The sequence below is a fragment of the Anolis sagrei genome, chromosome 3 (genome assembly GCF_037176765.1).
Source record: "Anolis sagrei isolate rAnoSag1 chromosome 3, rAnoSag1.mat, whole genome shotgun sequence".
Classification (NCBI taxonomy): Eukaryota; Metazoa; Chordata; class Lepidosauria; order Squamata; family Dactyloidae; genus Anolis; species Anolis sagrei.
Window position 1 is genome coordinate 87,256,136 of NC_090023.1, and position 22,669 is coordinate 87,278,804.

Below are 22,669 nucleotides of genomic sequence, written 5' to 3' on the forward strand. Positions count from 1 at the left end.
CTGCCAGCCAATAACAAGTCTTTTTATTGCTGGGGAAAAATGGTTCTTTCAACAGCTAGGGCATTGATTTTTGTTTGTGTTCTCATCCATCGTGAAACTGTGATATGCCAAGACTTTCACATTTCACATCAGCCTCAAAGGAACAAATGGCTTGATTTCAATCTTTCTTTTCACTGCTTCTATTAAAAAAAAACCCCAAGATTCGAAGCCTCAAGTTCTTCTCGCTCTTGCCATGTTTTGGGTTCTCCTGATCCCTTATGTTTCAATTAATAGCCTTGGCATCATTATGTATCTGGCTGTGAGTGGGAAACAGCAAGGAATCTGGAAAGAAGGCTGGCCTTAATAATAATACAATGCTGCTGGACAGTTTTAATTGGAGAGGATCCAAAACATTGGAAGTGTCTAACAGTGTGATACTATTTTTAGTGCCATGGACTAGGAGTGAAGCTCATCCTCACCTCATGGTCCTTCAAATAAGATGAAATGGTTCATTTGTTCTCAAAGTTCTGGCATTTCTAGCATTAGAAAGGAAAAAAGCAAAATCAAGAGTAGCAGCCAAAAGGCAAATGAATGAATTGATGAATGAAAGCATAAAAAAGAGTCAAAAGCTCAAAATGATATTTGAAGGTGGTGGGGTTATTGGAACATAAAATATATGTTGTCTGGTGTTTCTTCAAGAAAAGAAAAGAGTTTCTAAGGCCAAATGAGTCTAATTAATGTGGCATTCTGTTAATAGCTTGTTTCTTGAAATGCCAGATCTGGCCATGGTAATATATGCCTTAGTTACATTCCAGCTGGATTACTCTAACGCACTCTTTGGGGGTTGTCTGTGAAGAGTGTTCAGAAACTTCAGCTGGTCCAATGAACTGCAGCCAGATTGTTAACTGGATTGGTTACACAAATTACAAAACTCTCTTGTTGCAACATCTTCACTGACTGCCAGTTTGTTTCCAGGCACAATTCAAAGTGTTGCTTGTGATGTGTAAAGTCCTATATGGATCAAGTCCAAGCTTTGTAGATTGTACCTCTCTGTATGAGCCTGCTTGGGCTCTAAGTCAATCAGGAGAAGCTCTTTCCCCAGTTCCACCATTATCACAAATACAGTGGATGGGAACCAACTGTCATAGAGGTGTTAAACACTTGGGAGTCCTATGAGAAAGAAAACCTATACAGTTTGGACTGTTTTCCTAAAGGTCTACCAGTATGATTCTTAGTGCTTGTGAGAATCAACACATCCTGGTTCTTTCCTCATAACTTACATCCCAACTAGTATGCCTAATGATCAGGGATGATAGGGATAATTGTGCAATTCATCTGGAGACGGCTGATACAATGCACTTCTACTTTGGAGAACTGTAGAGATATTTGTAAAAGTAACTTACATATATATATATATATATATATATATATATATATATATATCTCCATCCATTCAATCACTTCTGGCTGAGAATTAGGACATATCCACACTTCATTCTTCATAAAATATGTATTTATTTATTTCTACCTCACTCTTCTCACCATTCAGCAGTGGAACTCTCTGCCCCATAGTGTGGTGGAGGTTCCTTCTTTGGAAGCTTTTAAACAGAGGCTGGATGTCAGGGGTGCTTTGAATGCAATAGTCCTGCTTCTTGGCAGGGGGTTGGACTGGATGGCCCATTAGGTCTCCTCCAACTCTATGATTCTATGAGGATACTCAGAGCAGCTTACAATAGTCAGAAAGATGGATGGTCATTACATGATGCTGCAGTTTTGAGGAGCCTGCTGGTGTGAGCTGGGTCTGTCTAGGATGTAGGAGTGGGACAGGAGCACCTCAACAAGGTTGGAGCCCCCCATGTGGTAACTGCGGGTAATGGTCAGGCTGGAGGAGGAGCCCCCTAATGAGAGGGGGGTGGCGGCCCCCTCTCTGGCCCCAGAGGCCACCATGGCCATGGTGGCAGAGGAGTTGGAGCCCCCCACTCTCAGCCAACTGTTTACAGGAGCTGCACAGGATGGTGTGCGAGTGCAGGTTGTACTCCCCAGGGTCGTCCCCAGAGGTGCTGCAATGGCTATAGTGGTGACAGTGATGGATGATGTCTTTGTCCTCGTCATTGACCATGTTGGTGTGTACCAGTTTCTCTATGGCCACTTCCTCTCCAGAGGTGAAGGGGCAGTTCGGAGTGTCAGCTCACAGCAGCCGTCTCCAATAACGACACAGGACTCCGATCCGTAATCAATTAGAAACTTTACTGCAGGATGCTCAGACATAACAAAAGCCGAGACTGACCAGCGGCCGCTGGTCATCCCCTTTATACCCACCCCCACATTTGAAAACACTCTTCCTGCCAAATGGTAAATCCCGCGCAACTCTCCCGCCAAACGCCAACTGCCTTCCCTCGAGGTCACCAGCTGCAATGTCCTTATCAGTGCTCTACATCAGGACCCTGGTTTTCAGCGCCAAAACTGAAGGCCTGGAAACCAGTTCCTGACACGGCGTCCTCCTCTTCTTCTTCCCCCTGGAACGGAAACACACGTTAAATTACAGACCTTTGTTGAGCGATCCTTGGTACTTTTTTAACAGGCTGCAATGGAACACTGGGTGTACCTTCCCCAAAACCTTTGGCAGTCGCAGCCTATAGATGACGTCATTGATTTTGTCGGAGATCCTAAAAGGGCCCACATACCTGGGGGACAATTTCCTAGATGAGGTGTCCAGCTTAAGGTTTTTGGTGCTTAGCCAAACCAAATCTCCCTCCTTTAGTTTGTACCCCTCCCTCCTCTTGCGATCTGCGAACAGCTTATATTTCCTTTGGGCTTCTTGCAGCGATCTTACCACCTCGTTTCAGCTGGCCTTCACCTTATCCGGCCACTCCTCATTCCCACAGGACTCTTCCTCCCCCCAATCCGGCAGTTTCGGCAAAGGCGCTATTTCTCGACCATAAACTATCTCGAAAGGGGCTCTCCCAGTTGCTGCGTGGGGGGTCCCATTATATGCTATCTCGGCGTAAGGGAGAAGATCGGCCCAATCAGTCTGGTGGTGGTTTGTGTACGTCCTCAAGACGAGCCCCAATGTCTGTTGCGTGTGCTCGACACCCCCCCCCCGCCTGTTCGTCATGGGGTGGAATGCGGAGCTCAGGCTCCTCTCCGCTCCCAACAACTGCATGAACCTTCCCCAAAACCTTGCTGTGAATTGGACCCCCCTATTGCTAATGATCTGGTCAGGACATCCATGCAGGCGATACATGTGCTTTATAAACAGTTCCGCTAACTTTTCTGCGGATGGGAGTTTTGGTAGTGCGATGAAGTGCGCCTGCTTTGAAAATAGATCTAGCACCGTCCAGACATAATGCTGGCCACGGTTAACTGGGAGTTCGCCCACGAAGTCCATGGTGATTGAACTCCATGGTTTGGTAGGCCCTGCCACCCTCTGCAGCAACCCTGTCGGCTTTTGAGTGGGCACTTTGTTTCTCGCACACGTGTCACACCGGGATACATATGATTTCATGTCACCCCTCATCCCCGGCCACCAACACTGGCGCGCCAACAGTTTTATAGTCTTAGTGACCCCCAAGTGTCCTGTGCTTCTGCTATTGTGATACCTTATCATCATTTTTCCCCGCAGGCTTTCAGGGACATACAGTTTCTTGTTCACGAATCCTAATCCGTCTCTCCATTCCACCTTTTCCTTGTTTCTCTCCAGCCATTTATCCCCCTCATATGCCTGTTTCAGCTCTTCCTCCCAATCCCCACTTCCACTTTCTACTCCCGTGAGTCGCTGGCTGTGCTTCGCTTGTGCTCTGGTCTGCACTGCCATGCCCCAATTGTTGTTCTGAGAACAGGCTCCCGCTTTGTCCCTGCTTCCTCCCCTCATCCTGTGGCATGCAGGAAAGCATATTCGCCAAGACATTCTGCTTTCCCTTTCTCAGCTTGAACTCGAACCTGCTGAAATATTGAGCGCATCTTATCTACTTCGCTGATAGTTTCCTGGGCGAGGTGATATATTGCAAATTTTTATGGTCGATCCATACCTCAAAAGGTATGCCGCTTCCCTCCAGAAGCGGCATACCTTTTTCTCCAAGCTTCCAAAGCCCTTAATATCGCTAGTGCCTCCTTCTCCCACACCAGCCAATTTCTCTGAGTTTTGCTGAACTTTTTTGATAAAAACCCACACGGTTTCAACACCCCCTCCGGATCCCTCTGCATCAATGCCGCCCCGTAGGCCCAATCTGACTCATCGCAGTGAATCACAAACTGCTTGGTGATATCAGGGTGGATTAGAACGGGATCTTCTGTGAACCTGTGCTTCAGCTCCTCAAAAGCCCTCTGACATTCCGTTGGCCAGACTAACCTCGCTCCTGGGGATCGTACCTTGGCCGTTTCCCCCCTCCCCTTCATCTTCAACAACTCAGTTGGGCGAAATCTTTTATGAAAGTTCGACAGAAATTTGCAAATCCCAGGAAGGATTGCAATTGCTTGTGCGTCTTAGGGGGTTCCCAAGCCTTAACGTCCTCTACCTTTGAGGGGTCCATGGCAACGCCCCCATGCGAGATCCTGTACCCAAGGAAATCTATCTGCTCCTTGTTAAACTCACACTTGGGCAGCTTTGCAAACAGCTTCACCTCCCTCAACTTCTGAAGCACTTCCCTCACCAATTTGATGTGGGCCTGCCGGTTGTGGTTAAATATGATTACATCATCCACAAAGCAGAACACCCCGCAATACAATAATGGATGTAGCACCTCATTAATCATTTGCATAAATGCCCCCTCGGCTCCTTTTAGCCCGAATGGACACACCGAGAAGTTGTAATGCCCCAGCGCACATAAAAAAGCCGTTTTCCATCTGTCCTCAGGCCGTATCCGTAGCTTATGGTAGGCCTCAATCAAGTCAATTTTCGTGAACACCCACCCCTCTGATAGTCTTGACAGTAAGTCCTTGGTCAGAGGCAAAGGATAACTGGTGGTGGTGCTCACCACATTCAGCCCCCTATAGTCCACGCATAGAATCAGGGAGCCGTCCTTCTTGTGTCTGAACAGCACCGGGGCCCCTAAGGGGGAGTCGGACGGTTCTATGAATCCTCTGGCCAAATTCTTATTTATGTACTTCCTCAACTCTTCCATTTCCCTGGCCGACATGGAGTACAGCCTACTCTTGGGTAGGCTAGCATCCTTGTTAAGTTCAATCTTTACCTCTACTCGTCTCTGAGCAGGAAGTTGGTCTGCCTCCTTTTCATCAAAAATGTCCACGAAGTCTTGATACTCGGGGAGGATATCTTGGACCCAGTCCGACAGCGCCGTCCCCTCCCCTCGGCAGCATTCCCCCTTAGAAGCCTCTGGGAAACACAGGCTCCCCTCCTTCCAATTGACCTGTGGGTTCGCCTTTTTCAGCCACGGCATCCCCAACATCATATTATAAGTAGCCATAGGGGACACCACGAATGTTATCTCTCCTTTCCAGCAGCCTACTTTGCATCGCACATTCTCCACCTCGAACCTCGCCGGCACCACGGCTGTTACTGATCCATCTAGCTGGGAAAAGGCTATGGGTGCCTGCAAGATTGTTCTCTTACACCCCAGCTCGTCTGCTAACTCTGGGGCCATAATGTTCCTGGAGCAGCCGCAATCCATGAAGGCTTTGCAACTGGCCCATTTGACCTCCCCTTCCAGCCTGACGGGGAATACTAGCATTCCTGGGCTATGACTCACCAGATCCGCCCCTGGGACCCCGAGAAGGATGCTTTCCTCTGCTCTCTTTCCGCTGGCCGGCTTAGACCTGGGCTGAGGGGGCCCTCCCCCCTTACGCTGCCAACAATCGGCCACTTTGTGATTCAAACGGCCACATACAAAACATCCGCTTTGTCGCCCCTTGGGTTCCCCCGTCGGCTCCTTTCTAGCCGAACCTCTCTTGTGTCTCCAACTCTCCTCCTTGTGCCGGATCTGCTGCGGCGCCGATCCCCGATGCCTCTTGACTTGGGCCAGCGTCATTTCGATGTGCCCCGCTAGCTCAAACTATCCGCCGATCGTCTCCGGATCGTCACGATGTAGCGCCCAGGATAAGATCTCCTTCTTTAGGCCTTCCTTAAAGATTTGGACTTTAGTCACACTGGACCACTCGGGCACTCTTTCGGCCAACAACTGGAATTCCTCCACATACTCTGACTTGGCTTGGGTTATTGTCTGCAGCTTTTCCCTCGCCCTGACACGCTCAAGCGGATCTCGGAAGCGTGCCTCCATAGCTGCTAGGAATCGTCTCGTGGATCCTAAGCATGGGTCGCGTCTGGCATGGAGCTGGACGTACCAATCCGCTGCTCCTCTCCTTAGCACCGCACCCACTGCTTGCACCCTGCTGGCTTCCGATCTATAGGTAGGTGCGTTGTCTTCCAGATAGCCCCTCACCATAGTCAGGAAGAAATCGAGGTTCTCCGCCTCGCCTCCAAATTCCACTCTCAGCTCCTCCCTCCTCTGTTGGTAGCTGGGTGGTTGCACTCGCGGTGGGTCTCTCTGGGGCCCCTGCAGCTCCGGGGGCAATCCCCGCCGCCCTGTGCCACGCCTGGCTCCCGCCGGGGGCACCAGGAGCGTCGGTTGGGTTGTCAGCACTGCTCCCCCGGGGTCGCTCTTTTCCTTGTCACTCTCTGCCCCAGTTCTCCAGCCTGCCTGACACTTGGGTCGCACCCTGGGTTCTCAGTCGCTCCTCTCCTCCATGCACCACAGCGACTCCCCCCGGGGCCGTGGGTCTTCCACCAGGGGAGCCAAATGCTCCATCAGTCTCGACATCACAGCGAGGGTGGTTTCCATAGCCGCCACTTTCTCCTCTAGGTACTTCATCCTCTGGGGAGAGAGGAACTCCAGACTGCTGCTCTCCCTCGCGGCTTCCTCCGGGCCTCTCGCTTGCCTCTGAGTCACCCCATTGGGTCGGACGTAAGCAGTCGACGATGCCAAGGCAGCTACTCTCTCCAGTTCCTCCTCCACATTCTTGAAAGGGGAGACCGGCTCTCCCCCTGCTGCTGAAACGTCTTCTTCCTCCATAAAGACACCTCACTGCGGCCGCGGGATGGTGTAAGTGAATCTCGGCTTAATGTCAGCTCACAGCAGCCGTCCCCAATAACGACACAGGACTCTGATCCGTAATCAATTATAAACTTTACTGCAGGATGCTCAGACATAACAAAAGCCGAGATTGGCCAGCGGCCGCTGGTCATCCCCTTTATACCCACCCCCACATTTGAAAACACTCTTCCCGCCAAATCGTAAATCCCGCGCAACTCTCCCGCCAAACGCCAACTGCCATCCCCCGAGGTCACCAGCTGCAATGTCCTTATCAGTGCTCTACATCAGGACCCTGGTTTTCAGCGCCAAAACTGAAGGCCTGGAAACCGGTTCCTTACAGCGGAGGCTGTTTCCAAATCTCCAGGAGACTGATTCTTCCAGACCATGTTGGATGGATGGTTGTGACTGATCTATCTGCCCTGGCAATTCCCCTGAAATTCAGGGTGAATTTCAGGGGAACCGATAAACGATGGGGGCCTCTTCTTTCTGGTGCTTGATCAGCCAGGCTCCAAGCACCTGGTCCTCACTGGAGTTGTTGCAGAGGTGGATGAACTTTCCCTCCAGGCCCACTTCCTCCATTTAAACTCTTCTGCTGGCCCTAGCATGATGGGGGAAGTTGTGCGGCTCTCTCCCCCAGCCCTCAGCTTCCACTTATTGGCTGAACTCTGCATTGATGATGAGGAGGAGTGGATGACCCGGATGTGACAGCCACTCTTCAGGAAGGTGGGGCTGGGAGATGCCTTCCAGGAGCTTGTGTTAGGCATTGATCTCCATGTCTGCTTTAGTGTGTTCTACATGGGGTTTCCAGGATAGTCTTTCTGTAAAATGGATTCCAAGGTACTTAAATTCCTGACATCGTTCTATTTGGTGACCCCTGATGGACCATCTGTGTTGAGAGTGTCTTCTCCCAAACACCATTACCTTTGTTTTATTATAGTTGATGTTCAGCTTTTCTTTATAACAATATGCACCAAGCTTAGAGAGCAGTTTTCTCAGGCCAATTTGGGTAAGTGAAATTAGAACCATGTCATCTGCATATAATAGGATGAAGATTTTCTTGGATCCTACTGCAGGTGGAAAAAATCCATGTCCAGGGCCAGCTTGATGTCCAGCAGCTCCTGGTACTTGTCCAGCTGCATGCGGGCACACATGTCTGCCATCTCCCACTCCTTCTTGACCAGGATCCAGTGACTGCTGTCCTGTACTAGTTGCTTTGCCTCCTTGGCCACCACCTGCTTTGGCAGCTAGCTGAGCTCAGCGCAGAGGCCATCAATGCAGATGTGCACCTACTGCAGCTCCTCATGGGCATCCCTGGCCGTGATGCTGTTTCTCTCGGCTGACAGCTTGGCATTCTTTAGCTTGGCAATGTAGGTCTTCTCCGGCTTCTCAAATGATAAAAATAAAAAATATTATTATTATTTCTAGAAATTTAGTTCTTGCAAACATTTCTGGTTGTTCCAGTTACTATCTGCTAACTGTCAATTGCTCATTTCACATTTCTGATTGTTTTAATTACTGCCAATTTCATGTTATTGTTATCAGTCCAATCCTATGTCAACATTTAATTATTCAGCTTACATTTATTTCAGAGTGGCTATTTATTTCTTGTTAGTGTACTTGGTGTTTATCACATGTTTCCTGTAGTTTTCATTTTGCAATTATTTTCTATTCATATCACTTTTGTCAAATCTATAAATAACACAATTCTTATATTCTCATATTACTCATTACATTTTCTTTGTTGATTTAGAATTGCAGTTATATGCCTTTGTGCACTTTTATCTTTTGGTTTTGGTTTTTGACTGCAGCCCTTCAGCGGTATTTGACTTCTGCTATTACCGACATGCTTTCACAGCTTTGTAGTAAATACTTTGCATGAAACAAGGACTATGGGAAACTAGGCCTTCCACCTATTCCATTGTTAGAAACAATAACTGAATCCTACACAGATATGTCAAGCAAGTAGAAATACCAACCTCCTCAGGTGAATCACCTTTCTGGAATGGCTCAGCTTCCTTGAAGACCAGTGCATCTATATCTAGAGTCCTGTTAAGGTGCTGAAAATATAGGCTAGATAAATATGTGAAGAGAGGTAGTGTCTTAGCTCTGTTTTCACTATGCTAAACCCCTGTACTGGCAGGAGGAGCCCCCGATGGCACAGTGGGTTAAACCCCTGTGCCAGCAGGACTTCAGACTGACAGGTCACAGGTTCAAATCTGGGGGGAGAGTGGATGAGCTCCCTCTATCAGCTCCAGCGCCTCATGTGGGGACATAAGAGAAGCCTCCCACAAGGATGATAAAACATCAAAAAACAAAAACAAAACAAAACAACAACAACCAGGCATCCCCTGGGCAAAGCTCCTTGCAGATAGCCAATTCTCTTACACCAAAAGCGAGTTGCAGTTTCTCAAGTTGCTCCTGACATGACCAAAAAAAAAAAAACCTATGTGGAAAGCAGTAGGGTAAAGAGGAGAGACAAATATGCTTTTCATTTGATTCAGAACACCATTTTTTCACTGTTTTACTTCTGAATGAATGGAGAGCCTTTCATACATAGGTGAGACTCTGGGTACATCTACACTGACCACTTAGGCCAGTTTCATAAAATCACAGAATCATCGAATAATAGAGTTGGATGAGACCACGTGGGTCATCTAGTCCAACCCCTTGCCATGCAGGAAAGCACAAAGTATCCCTGACAGATGGCCACCCAGCCTCTGTTTCAAACCAGTATTGAAAAAAATGGTTTTGCTGTGCAAATTATTACAGAGGAAATACTGGAACCAGTTTGAAGTCTAGATGGTGATTAAAAAACCCACAGAGCACTGATAAGCATTACAGTATTTTGTGGCATTCATTGTCAGTGTAGATGAGGCTTTTTTCTCAGAAAGGTACTCTCCCTTTAAGGAACAAAAGGGAGAACAAAAGGTGGGGGGGGGGGTGGCTAATGTATTCCCTTTCCTGGTATACTTTCTCTCCCCCCCCCTTTATTTTTATAATCACAAGTAGAATACAAATCTCAATAATGAAATTCCACTTACATTTTCACTCAATCTAATGTCTTATTTTCTTAACCTTTACCAACCCCAGTTCCATACTTATCAACCACTTGCATCTAGCAATTTTTCCCCTCCCCTCCCTCCCTCCTCCTTTGCCCCCCACCTGCTGGGAATAGTTGTATTTTCAGTTCGAGTATTATTTGACATGAGCATGAAAAATGGGAATTTAAAAAAAATGGCTTGAATATTTAGCAGATTGTATACTCCATTATTATATTTTTGAAAGGAGGATTAAATACATAACAGGCTGTTGTAAGAAGAACTGGGATTCGAAATGGGGAATTCTGATAACTAGAGTAAAGGGAGAAAGAAAATATAAAGACCTGAATCATATTCTGTTCATGACTGATAAAGTCCTAGTATACTTTCCTAGTCTACATTCAAAACCCCTGAACAGAGCTTAGGTCTTCCAAGGCTATTGTGTATTAAACCTCCATTGCTCTCCTATGAGCAACACAGAAACAAGACTGTTCTGGAAGGTATTTAAGAGAGGCATATTCCTCATACATATAAGTTGCTTTGGTATGACATTTTATGAACATTATAAATTTAGGAATCTAATTGAGTTTTTTTTTAAAAAATTAGTATAAAATCAGTTATTTCTCATCTGCTCTCTGTTTAATAAATATTGGGACAAGAAACAAGATGATTTCTTTATCTTACTTAATTTACGGGTTGGCTTCACCTATGCACCATCTACTCAGGATAAATTGGCCTATCATAATGCATTAGCCTGGTTTTTCAGGTTTCAGGATATAATAAATATATTTATATGTGAATGGTAGAAGCCTGTCTCTGAGAAAGATACAGAAAGCTGTTTGGCAGCTTGTGCCACTTTGAAAGATTTATGGTGGAGACATCCCTGTTAATTGCAGGGGGGTTCTTTCATTTGCAATATTTAGTGCAAGGGTGGGCAATTTCAGCAGGAAGGGGCCCAGATGTTACTGGCCACACATTCAGATTTTTGATTGAAACATTGACAGAAAATTAGTCAGAGAAATTCCAGTTTTCACGTCCATATTATTTTGTCTAAGAATTAGATTGGAATGCAAGTTAAGAGTACAAGCAAATGTTTACAGACATTTTCTCTTGTAAAATTGTTGCAGATGACTTGGAACTTGCAAAATGAAGGGTCTGGGAGCTGTGTGTAGCCTAAGAGCCTCACTTTCTCTGTGCTTGATCTAGATGATGGTGCAGTGTGAGAGATTTCACTGCCTCAGCATCATAACATCCTTGGGACAAAGGATGACTCATCGCATTGTGGGGAGGAAGCTGCTTGTCCTTTGAAATTAGTGCAGCAATTGTTAGGGATATGAATGTTGTCCTCAAGGCATTAAAAATTCTGGCTCTGAGAGCTAAGCAATGCAGTAGACCTAGAGAACTAGCATGTATCTGTGCAAAGACTAGCGAATGAAAATAATTGGAGGTATGCCTTGGATCTTGTCTTTACAGAATCCTTTTTTTGGAAAAAATGGCTAGGCTGCAGCTAAAAGCATTGTGATACAATGCCAGCAAGGCTATGAATTGCTGGAAGAAAAGGAAGAGAGAGAACATGAAGGCCAGAGGGAAAGGAACAACATGCACATGTATCAGCCTTGGTGGTGACTACTGAAAGCTGTGCCATGAAAACAAATGGGAAGAATGTGAGATGGGACAGAAATGGCTTAACATAGAATGTAGGCTGCTGAGCTTATACAGTATATAACATTAAACATAAGGCGCATCATTGTGTCTAACTAGTTCAGTATTGTTGATACTGACTGATAGGGATTTTCCAGGTCTTCTGATAGGAGATTTTCCTAACAATGCCTGGAAAAACTGACACCGAGCCCGAGACTTTATGAAGGTAAGATGAATGGTGCAAGACTAGCAATTCTCAAAATCTCCCTTTCCAAACTTCTAAACATTCAGCACTTTGCCAAACATACACCACCAAATGACTGTGACACATGCATTGAGGATAAACCCACCTGTCTACCACAGCTAAGAGATTGTTCAGTTGTAAAGAAGACACAGAAGAGGAAGCAATAGCTAACACTTGAGAAATCAGGTTTTTTATATTAAATAGTTGGCTTTGTGGACCAAGAAATGTAGCAGTTTGTTTGCATTTGATACACCTGGGAAATATGAAGATCAGTAGATGTTCATTGCATGGACAAGAGACTGATGAGACAGAGCACATTTTCAGGGGTGATACATTCAAAAATTTCAAAATAAGACATGGACACACAGACGATAGGCTGCCTATTGGTGCTTTCTAAAAATAAAAAGCATAGCCTCTAATTAGAGTGGAGAATGTCAGGATGAGACAAATTTTGTAGTTTTTATTCATTATTGACTAGGTCTCTCTGGTCTTCCTTCTGCACCTCTAATTCTTGTTTAATTAAGAAAACTGGTATTTGCAATTGTCTATGTCTTTCGGTTCTTTTCATTTATATGTAGTCTTTCTCCCTTCTGTCTCTTCATGGCTCAAGTATGCCTTCACATACCAGTGAAAGGAAGAAATAATACAGCATGATTCTGGCCAAGTTTACCAAGACATAAGTATCACTCTATGCAATTGCCAGGGACTGCAATTCTAATGTGATATTTGCAGTTGTACTTATGTTTATTGATTTACACAGAACATTTTTTTTAGCAGAAGAATAGTACAGTCAATTCACGTTTGCCTTTTTGTGTACCTTTGGTTGCATGGAGAAGTGTTCACAACTATCATGAAAAATGTATTCTTGATGTGATCATGCTTAACGGCTATCAAGATAGAACATTAATGCAATCATTGCAAGAATGCATCTTACAATATGGACCCCACAACATAAATTGAACCCACAACATACTGAAAATTAAAACAAGACCCAACCAACAAAGTCACCAGAAAAACCGAGCCTTTGACCAAGAACTCCTTGATTAACCTCAGCATATGGCAACAACTGTGCAGATTGGAAGTCCTTCCACCTAGGCTTTATGGACTCCCAAAAATCCATAAGGACTCCATCTTTTTCAGATCCATTGTGAGTGTTATTGAATCTCCCAAATATGACTTGGCAAAATTTCTGGCTGCAGAGTTTCAAAGCCATATTGCACTCACTTTGCACTACATCAAGGACTCAGCCCACTTCATGGAAAAAATCAGCAACCTCAAGCTCAACACCAATGACCTACAGATCAGCTTTGATGTGTCTCTATTTACCAAGGTTCTGGTAGCAGACACCATCACACTAATCAACCAGATTTTCCCAGAAGACATCACAGCCCTGTTTCACAAGCTACATTCAGTGAGATAATGAATTCTATGAACAGAAAGAAGGAGTAGCCATGGAGAGCCCTCTCAGTCCAGTTTTCTACACAGAACATTTTGAACAATAAACCCTGGAAACAGCAATAAAAAGCCAATTATATGGTTCAGATTTGTGGATGACACTTTTATCATTTGGAGCCATGGAGAAGACAAATATAGTGGGGTGGGATATTTATTTGTGGGAAATTATTTATTATTCGATAATAAATATCCCAATGCTGTTCCACCAGTTATGAAGAATAGGGAACTTTAATTTTTGGGAAATAAAAATAATCCCAAACACACACCAGAACACCACTTAGATTTCGAATGTAGCTTCTGAATTTACAAGCCCCAAAACTCAAAAGGCTGATTAGCTAGAAAAACTGGTACTTTTTGCCAGGCCGGAAAAAAATTCTTTTGAAAGCACACTGGCACACACCCACTCAGTAGTGCTGATAAGCCCTTGGATTATTTGAGGTAACTTGTGACAGAGTGTGATTGTGATAGCCCTCAGGCTTGTGTTACTGAGGTATCCTTTAAAATTAGTTCTTTGAAAAACATAGGCTGTCGCCATTAAATTCTTGAACACTGCTTGAACTGCTTTTAAAATCTTTAAGCACAGAGGCACACTTGAGTCAGATGTGATGAACAGGAACAATAAAGTTTATTAATAAGAACAGGAACAATGCAGGTACTATCTTGGCTGTTGCAGAGATTTGTCTTGAAAACGTAATGGTTACAAAAACAGTTCTGATTTTGTTACTTAAGAAACTCTCCTCTTTCCCTCCAAAAACAAGAATCCTGTCAGGATAGTTTCTCTGACAGAAATTCTTCAGCAGTACAGATAGTCCTAAACTTGGATCTATCTTACTACTACCCAGCTATCCTCCCAATAGCTGTAAGTCTTCACTAGCTACCCTACTAGCAAGCTCTACTAACCCCCAATACCACTAATCTTCTAAACTCTCTCTCTCTTCAACACCCAAATTTGATCTCTCTTTAAAAGACACTTTTTTTCCTCTTGGCAAATTAGGCTTCGCCCATTCTAACTTAGCCAATCACATCCCTTTCTCATTTCCCTCCAAAAGGCTGGTTTAACTTGTCAGGATATATTGAGGTATATTGTGTGTTTTAAATGTAATTCTTGTATTGCCAATATGCTGAAATGTTTATGTTGAGGGCTGTGATTGAGTGACCTTAAGATAAGCTCTCTGCTGCTGAGAACATTTAGGGAGTTAACCGTTTGGAGCAGAAGAGCTAAGCAGCTGCAAATAACTATTTTGACTTTCAGTTTCCTGTGTGTTATCCTGTGTGTCGCTCGCTGTAGATGGACGTGTTTTAGATGTGCTTAGTAAACTGAATTTTCCTTGTAACCTGACATCTCCAGAGTCCATGATTTTACAGAGCTGTATCTGGTGTATCTAGCATTTCTTCTGTCAAGTTGCGCCTCAGCTTGACATAACTAAACACCCCCCCCCCCTGGAAATGAGTGACAAATTGGATTCCCTCTTCCTAAAATGGCTGCCAACTCCCTGGGCCTACCATTTTTCTAGGCCTATTCTAAGCCTAACTGGAAGTAGATTCACTACAATGAACCAAACTAGTTCCTGGACCACTTCAACAGCATCCACCCAAGCATCCAATTCACCATGGAAAAAGAAAATGAAGGAAAACTGCCGCTTCTAGATGTCCTAGTCATTTGTAAAGCAAATCAACAATTGGACCACACACTTCACAGAAAACCCACACACAGAGATAGATATCTACATAAAAACTCCAATCATCACCCAGGTCAAAAAAGAAGCACAGTTGCTGCAGCAAATTGTTGGAGTTCTTTGTTCAGTAACAAGTCATCCCCCTTCTTTAGCAGAAGCACTCCCCCTCCAGCTAAGGAGCAGACAAGTACAACTTGTATCTTTTGTAGAAAACTTAACACAATAGTATTTACAAAAGTCTAGCAGATGTTCTTGACTCTCTTCCAGCCTTTCTTTCAGCTAACACCTCCCAACAAAGGATTCCCTCAGGGCAGGAAGCAGCCAGACTTAGAAACTATAAGGCTATTCAGTGCTAATCAAGGTGACCAATTGCAATCTGCCTCAAACAGAGAAGAGTTCTTTCTCCTACCCTGGATATTCCACAGATATATAAACCTCACTTGCCGAGTTTCGAACATATCTCACAATGTATTGTCGAAGGCTTTCATGGCTGGAATCACTAGGTTCTTGTGGGTTTTTTCGGGCTATAGGGCCATATTCTAGAGGCATTTCCCCTGACGTTTCACCTGCATCTATGGCAAGCATCCTCAGAGGTATGGCAAGCATCTATGGCAAGCATCTTCAGAGGCAAGCATCCTCACTACCTCTGAGGATGCTTGCCATAGATGCAGGCAAAACGTCAGGAGAAATGCCTCTAGAACATGGCCCTATAGACCGAAAAAACCCACAAGAACCTAGATCTCACAACCTCTGAGGATGCCTGACATAGATATGGGCGAAACATCGATTGACTACTGCAATGCGCTCTATGTTGGGTTGCCTTTGAAGATTGTTTGGAACCTTCCAATGGTCCAACAGGCAGCAGCCAGGTTACTAACAGGAGCAGCACTCAGGGAGCATACAACTCCTCTGCTGTCCCAACTCCACTGGTTGCCAGTCTGCTTCTGGGCACAATTCAAAGTGCTGACTTTAGCCTTTAAAGTCCTAAATGGTACCGGCCCAGCTTACCTGTCCAAACGTATCTCTCCCTATGAACTATCTAGGACTTTAAGATCTGGGGAGGCCCTGCTCACGGTCCTATCTCCCTCGCAGATGTGATTGGCGGGAATGAGAGACAGGGCCTTCTCACTGGTGGCCCCTTGACTATGGAACACCCTCCCTAGGGAAATTAGATTGCCCCCCCCCTTAAGATTTTTTAAAAAAGTTATAACCTGGGTTTTTGAGCAAGCATTTGCAAATGCAGTGTAACAGGCTAATTTAGATCCACGGAACGATTGGATGATGAGAGTAGAAAATGATTTTAGTAATGAGATGCTGAGGACTATATTTTTATTGCTTTTATTGTTTTTATATGGTTTTTATTATATGTTACTGTTTTAATTGTATTTTATGTTGTTAGGGGCATTGCATTATGTTGACTTGAGTCACCTTCGGGCTGAGAAAGGCTGTATACAAATACAGTAAACAAACAAACAAACAAACAAACAAATAAACAAATAAATGCTTCTGGAACATGGCCATACAGCCCAGAAAACTCACAGCAACCCAGAAATTCTGGCCATGAAAGCCTTCAACTGCACATTTCAACGCCACATTTCAACACTTTACACTCCCAGTCAGTTCATACCTTCTCCATAGTATTAGCTTCTCTCTGGTCTTCTTCACTAGTCCTTTGATCTCTCTGTATTCTTAATGCTTTGGCAACAGCAACTCACCATAACAACATTTCCACACTAACTGAGAAGCTTGTGCCTCTTTATTAATCTTTCAGCTACCCCAACCTGGCTCTAAATTACTTTAAGCTAGTCAGGTGGTTAAGTCCTTACTTGCTGCTGGGATGGTCCTGATAATTATATTTACTTATTGTCACTTTAGAAATGATACAATGTTACAAAACTCTGACACCCATAACATGGCAAACAAAATTGAATCATTGAGAGTTGGTAGTGTGTCATTCTTACATCGGAAACCAATCAGATTGTAACAACAAAGTCTCAGGAGAAAATTAGTTGTCATTTTGGGAAGCACCCCCCAAAACAACTAACTTCTGGTGGTTCTTTTTGGTTCAGACAGAGGTTTAATGCATTCATTATTTTTCCTAGTGCCTGAAAAGGCTGCAGGAGTATGTGATGAATTTGGTGGATGACATTGACCTAAGAGGTATTATAGAGAAAGATCAGAACATTATGCAAGATAAATTGCATGACTTCATGAGCTCAAGTAATAGAAATGGAAATTCAATAGTACAATGTCAAGGTTATACATTCTGTGGTGAAATATATTTGTTATCCACTTCACCAGCTGGAGATGACCGAGGAGGAAACAAATCTCAAAGTACCAGCAGATGATCGGATAACTAAGGGAAGTCATTTCTGGAGATCTTACGCATTAAGGATTCTGCTATGCTGTTGATAGGCATTATATCATGATATCCAGGTCTTTGCTATTTCCAGATATCATAGATCTTTGGTTATTATTTACTATTGAAATTCAATTCCAAGTTAGTCTTTCAATTCTTTCTTCTACTTCTTCAGTATGTACTTCCTTTTAACTTAGAATAGTGGTTTTCAAAGCTTTTTGGAAACTGGGAGACTATATTAGCCTTCTCATATTCACTAAAGGAGGCTTGACTGTTCTGGCCAGATTCCTTAGGGTCAAACAAAGATCTATCTTTAATTACTGAGTCTTTAAAGGCATCATCCAAACTCAATTGTTCCAGCCACTCTGTCATAGCAAGCTAAAGTTGTGAATAACTAAGCACAAAATGGATTCCCTGAATCACAAAGACACAAAAACACTACAAACAGTACTTTTACTTACTTACTTAGGCGATCCCTCGCTTTCCGAGGATGATTGTCTTCCAATATTCTTGTGGGTCTGTATGTGGCTGTGGAGCCCTATTCTTGCTCTGCATCTTCTTCCGCAGTGAGGGCATTGGTTTCCAGGTGGAAGGCGGTCCCGGTCGGGGTTGGCTTGACGTGCCTTCCTCTCGGTACGTTTCTCTTTTTCACCCTCCACTCGTGCCTCCTCAAATTCTGCAGCACTGCTTGTCACAGCTGACCTCCAGCTGGAGCGGTCAAGGGCCAGGGCTTCCCAGTTCTCAGTGTCTATGCCAGAGTTTTTAAGGCTGGCTTTGAGCCCATCTTTAAATCTCTTTTCCTGTCCTCCAATATTCCATTTTCCGTTCTTGAGTTCGGAGTAGAGCAGCTGCTTTGGGAGATGGTGGTCGGGCATCCGGACATCATGGCCGGTCCAGCGAGTTGGTGGCGGAGGACCATCGCTTCAATGCTGGTGGTCTTTGCTTCTTCCAGCATGCTGACGTTTGTCCGCTTGTCTTCCCAAGAGATTTGCAGGATTTTCCAGAGGCAGCGCTGATGGAATCGTTCCAGGAGTTGCATGTGACGTCTGTAGACAGTCCACGTCTCACAGGCATAGAGCAGGGTTGGGAGGACAATAGCTTTATAAACAAGCACCTTGGTATCCCTACGGATGTCCCGGTCCTCAAACACTCTCTGCTTCATTCGGAAAAATGCTGCACTTGCAGAGCTCAGACAGTGTTGTATTTCGGCGTCGATGTTGACTTTGGTGGAGAGGTGGCTGCCAAGGTAGTGGAAATGATCAACATTTTCTAATGTTACACCATTAAGCTGTATTGGAGAGGGGTTGGCTGGTGCCTGCTGGAAAAGCACCTTGGTTTTTTCAATGTTCAATGACAAGCCGAGCTTCTCGTATGCTTCTGTAAAGGTGTTTAGAGTGGCTTGTACATCTTCTTCTGAATGCGCACAGACGACGTTGTCATCAGCATACTGGAGTTCTATAACAGATGTTGTTGTGACCTTGGTTTTGGCTTTCAGTCTGCTGAGGTTAAACAGCTTGCCATCTGTCCGATAGATGATTTCCACTCCGGTGGGAAGCTTCCCATCAACAAGGTGAAGTATCATAGCAATGAAGATGGAGAATAAAGTTGGGGCAATAACACATCCCTGTTTGACACCGGATTCCACCTTAAATGGGTCACTTTGGGAGCCATTGCTGTCCAAAACTGTTGCCATCATGTCATCATGGAGGAGCCGCAGGATGTTCACAAATTTGTTTGGGCACCCGATTTTTTGGAGGATGGTCCAGAGAGCGCTGCGGTTCACTGTGTCGAATGCCTTTGCAAGGTCGATGAATGCCATGTACAGAGGTTGATTTTGTTCTCTGCATTTTTCTTGGAGCTGTCGTGCAGTGAAGATCATGTCCACGGTTCCCCTGGAGGGGCGGAAGCCATTCAGGGATTCTGGGAGGGTGTCTTCTGAGAGGGGCAGAAGGCGGTTTGCAAGGATTCTTGCGAGGATTTTCCCAGCGGAGGTTAGAAGGGAGATACCCCGGTAGTTTCCGCAGTCTGTTCTTTCCCCTTTTTTGAAGAGGGTGATGATGGTGGTGTCCTTGAAGTCTGCTGGGATTTTCTCGGTCACCCACACTTTTTCTATGAGCTGGTGGAGTTGGTGTGTCAGCTCAGGTCCTCCCTCTTTAAAGATTTCAGCAGGGATCCCATCCGGTCCGCTGGCTTTGTTATTCTTTTGTTGGCTGATGGCATTGCTGACTTCTTCCAGACTAGGCAGTGCTGCAAGCTCATCCCTGGTTTGTTGTTGTGGGATTTGTGAGAGGACCTCTTCGGCCACATTGGAGCTGCAGTTCAGGAGGCTTTGGTAGTGTTCTTTCCATCGTAGTGCAATTGACTTTTGGTCCTTCAGGAGTTTGGTTCCATCTGATGAGCGTAGAGGCTGTATGCCATGGTTTCTTGGTCCATAGATGACCTTTGTGGCTTTGAAGAATCCCTGAGCATCATGAGTATCTGCCAGGTGTTGGATTTCTTCAGCCTTCTTTGTCCACCAGATGTTCTTGAGTTCTCTTGTCCTTCTTTGGACTTCAGCTTTTGCACTGGCGTAGATCTTTTTCTTAGCAGCACAGTTGATGTCTCTCTGCCATGTTTGGAAGGCTTTCCTTTTCTTGTCAATTAGTTGTTGGATCTCGATGTCATTTTCGTCAAACCAGTCTTGATGTTTCTTGGTTTGATATCCAATAGTTTCTTCGCAGGCTGTGATGATGGAGGTCTTCAGTTTGTTCCAATGTTCCTCAACATTTTCGGGGTGTTCTGTGGGTAGATGGTTCTTGAGTGCTGTTTGGAGATGGGCTCATCTGGAGGGCTCCTGAAGGGCTTGGGTGTTCATTTTGCGCCTTGTCTTCTTCCTTGGAGCCTGCGCTTGGGGGCAATCTTGAGAGCCATTGTTGATCGGATTAGCCTGTGGTCAGTCCAGCAGTCGTCAGCACCTGTCATGGCTCTTGTGAGGAGCACCTCACGACGGTCTCTGGCACGTGTGATTACATAGTCTAAGAGGTGCCAATGCTTTGACCGGGGGTGCTTCCATGATGTCTTGAACTTGTTTTTCTGGCGGAAGAGCGTGTTGGTGATGACAAGGTTGTGTTCCGCACATTTGGTGAGAAGCAGGATGCCATTTGAGTTGCTGTTTCCAACCCCGTCTTTTCCGATGGTCCCTGGCCACAGGTCGAAGTCTCGCCCGACTCTTGCATTGAAGTCCCCCAGGAGGATGATTTTGTCCTCCTTAGGTATCCCCGATAGGACGGTGTCCAGCTGACAGTAGAATTTCTCCTTGATGTCTTCATCAGCATCTAGTGTTGGTGCATAGGCTCTTATGATGGTTGCCTGTTGGTTTTTGGCAAGATCAATTTGGAGGGTTGAGAGTCGTTCGTTGATGCCAGTGGGTGCTTCGGTCAGATGTTTAATCAGATCATTCCTGATAGCAAAGCCAACTCCGTGCAGTCTTTGGTCTTCTTCAGGCAGTCCCTTCCAGAAGAAGGTGTAGCCTCCTTTTTCTTCCTTCAGCTGTCCCTCTCCTGCTCTCCGGGTCTCCTGAAGGGCTGCTGTGTCGATGTTAAAGCGTCCCACCTCCCTTGCAATGATGGCAGTTCTGTGTTCAGGACATTCGCTGTCACTGTTGTCCATCAGTGTCCGTACATTCCATGTACCGAAGTTCATATTTCTTTTTTGGCCGCAGGGTGGTGACCCCACTGGACGCGGCAGTCCAGTCAGGGATGAGAGAGGCAGACTATGTTTAGGGCACCTTTTCTAGCCACCTCCCCATGTGGGGTGAGCAGAGTGGGTCCTCAATAGGGCTGCTCAGTCGCGGATACAGCTGCCGAACTACTCAACTGCCTCGGACCTTGAGGTAGAATGACTGAGTCCGTACCCACCGCCCATGTGCCAGTCTGTGACTAGGGGCTTCCAGATTTCACAGTCCTGCCCCCGTCACCACTCGCTGATCGCCATGGGACTTTGGTTGGCTTGTTTTTATTTTCTTTGGAAGACGCCTGTGCGTGGGTTTTTTTTAATGTGTGGAGGTCAGTGCACAACTGATCAACACACAGTCTTCACAGAGTGAGGTTCCACTGGTGATGTAGTTTAACACAATGACCGTGGCTTCTCAGTCTGTTGCAGCCTTCTTCTGCCTTCGCAGCCGTTGTAACATGTGCCATGTTATCCTCCGCCTGCTCCGCTGTTGAGGTCTTTGGGTCTTTGGACTGGGACCTCCCCCGTGCTTGGTCTGGGACCTCCCCCGCAGCCACTCCTGGGAGTGCACGACTCCAGTTGTTGTGCCTACAGGTTCATCGGAACACGCAAGCCCCCTCACCATAACAAGGTGACAGTCCATCGAGGGGGACTACAAACAGTAGTACATCTACTGTACTACTACTGTACCTACTGTACTACTACAAACAGTAGTACACTACAAACAGTAGTACACCTATCATAGTAGTAATTTGCAAGCAGTAACTTTCATGCATCTACCTTAGCTGTACTATATTAGCCCCCAGGAAATGTTTGTGGCCTGCAACCTTGTCACATCCCTATCACATCCCTTGTAAAGAATCTCATGTTTGCCCCATTTAGGGGTCTGGGGCCTCTTCATCATGTTCTTGGTCCCAACTGGTTTGCTTTAGGCCTGGTTAGATATCATAATTTATCCAGATGTTGTGTATCAAGCTATCTTGCTGCATGCCCTATTAAATGAAATTAATTGATCAAAATAGTCAAACTATAAGCATTAATTAACTGCCCAATCACTGCTCAAGCAGGGAGCTTTGAAATGATTGAACAGAAGCTCTCTAATGCTTTAGGTGCTCTTACTGCTTATTACAAGGAAAACGTGCTGATTCCTTATCCCTCTAAAATGCAGGTATGTGCTTTTTCACCTTAAGAACAGACAAACACCTCAAGCTCTGAGGATTACCTGAGAAGGAATCCCACTGGATCATTGCAGCACACCCAAATACCTGGAAGTTACCCTGAACCGTGTTCTGACCTACAAGAAGCATTGCTTGAATGTTAAGCAAAAGGTGGGTGCTAGAAATAATATCATACAAAAGCTGACTGCTACAACCTGGGGATCACAACCAAAGACAGTGAAGACATCTGCCCTTGTGCTTTGTTACTCTGCTGCTGAATAGGCATGCCCAGTGTGGAATACATCGCACCATGTTAAAACAGTGGATATGGCTCTTAATGAGACATGCTGCATGATCACAGGA

At 45.3% G+C, this 22,669-nt stretch overlaps 1 long non-coding RNA gene and 1 pseudogene across 1 annotated transcript in view; one reads left to right on the plus strand and one right to left on the minus strand.

Annotated features, from left to right (window-relative positions):
• LOC132769994 (uncharacterized) overlaps positions 1 to 22,669 on the plus strand; it is a 241,654-nt gene that overhangs the window by 37,276 nt on the left and 181,709 nt on the right. The window lies entirely within an intron of this gene.
• On the minus strand, positions 7,256 to 8,870 carry LOC132769750 (lamin-A-like; annotated as a pseudogene).